Raw genomic sequence first — 1,366 nt, forward strand, 5'->3', positions numbered from 1 at the left:
TAATAAATGCTCACCGTATATCCTCAGCCCAAACCCCTTAAATGAAAGTGACAGAGGAAAGTTCGAACAGGAGCATCTCTGCAGCAGCCTGACACTGTGTGCATGGACAAATCTAAACGTTGCTCAAAGCGTGCCTTCATTCAGGTCCGTTCGTTTTTGTTCAAGCTCTGCGTGCACGAGACTCTTCCCTCTCATTCATTCACAGCCTTTATCGGGGTTCGTCCGTCTGCAAACAAGCGCCGCGCGCGAGAGCTGAAAGAATGATGGACTGAGCGCGAGAGGATGAAATAGAGAGCAGGCAGCACAAAGCGACCTACCTATTCCCAGCAAATAATGAACATTGCAGTAGAAAATAGTAGTTTGTGCGCGTTGCCAGGGAATACTGTGCGATTAATCAATGCAACTCTCGTATGATCCGTAGTTTGTTAAAGCCATGTAATGAATGAATGCATCATATTGCACTAGCTATTAAATGCTTTCTTCATTATGAACTGTTTCCTTTGACCTTATACAGACTTCATGCATTCAGTGACACATTTTAGTTCATGCATTCCCTGGGAATCAAACCCAATTACTTTATGACCTCAAAACACACGTCTGTGCGCTATATAAGCCCATATTGCAGATTTTGCCTGAACTGTGTACAGTAACATATGCATTACAACAATATGCATTGCAAATCCATTGCAATAGCTTTTTAAACCAGATGCATTGACCAAACACCTCTAACATGTTAGTGAAACTCACAGATGCACACAGAATTGCGCGCATTTCCATTTTCTGCTGATAGAATGACACAGAGAGTCGTGCACGCGTCATGTGTGTAAGGACACACGTGTCGAGCTGATGCATGACTCCCGATGTTGAATAACCCACCAGCATGAGCGCGAGCGCCGGTTGGTCGGTGTCGGTGTGTCGTGTGTGATTCAGACTCTGCGCGCGCCGCATTCAAACCGGTTGTATAACGTGAACGCGAACAGCGCGCGCAATCGCTCATGACAGATGCATTACAGAAATTAAATCAATATATAATCGATTTGCAGTGTTATATGAAATGTCAACGAATTCAACAGAATAGATAACATGTAGCAATGCAAAAAAAAAAAGTTTGAGGATTTGCACATTTTTTTAAGAATAATTTCTTCAACAATTTAATTGCAATAATTTTACATTATATTTGTGATTATAATTTTGCAGTTTATTTGCGATTATTATCGTGATAATCAACAGTTAATCGAGATTTTATTTCTGTAATTTTAGACTAGGATAGTAAAACAAAAAACATTTTTTTTATTTATTTTAAGACCATTTTCAAAGACAGCGGGTCATCTAAACAAATATTGCCTGCAAACGTGCATTCTTCAGT

The 1,366-nt window shown here is 40.3% G+C and overlaps 1 long non-coding RNA gene across 1 annotated transcript in view; it reads right to left on the reverse strand.

Annotated features, from left to right (window-relative positions):
• LOC127645839 (uncharacterized) overlaps positions 1-204 on the reverse strand; it is a 50,537-nt gene extending 50,333 nt beyond the window's left edge. Inside the window, exon 1 of the long non-coding RNA XR_007970812.1 lies at positions 15-204. This is a non-coding gene — a long non-coding RNA (uncharacterized LOC127645839). The remainder of the gene's footprint in view (positions 1-14) is intronic.
• Between the last annotated feature and the right edge of the window lie 1,162 nt (positions 205-1,366).

This window comes from Xyrauchen texanus, chromosome 6 (assembly GCF_025860055.1).
Source record: "Xyrauchen texanus isolate HMW12.3.18 chromosome 6, RBS_HiC_50CHRs, whole genome shotgun sequence".
Taxonomy (NCBI): Eukaryota; Metazoa; Chordata; class Actinopteri; order Cypriniformes; family Catostomidae; genus Xyrauchen; species Xyrauchen texanus.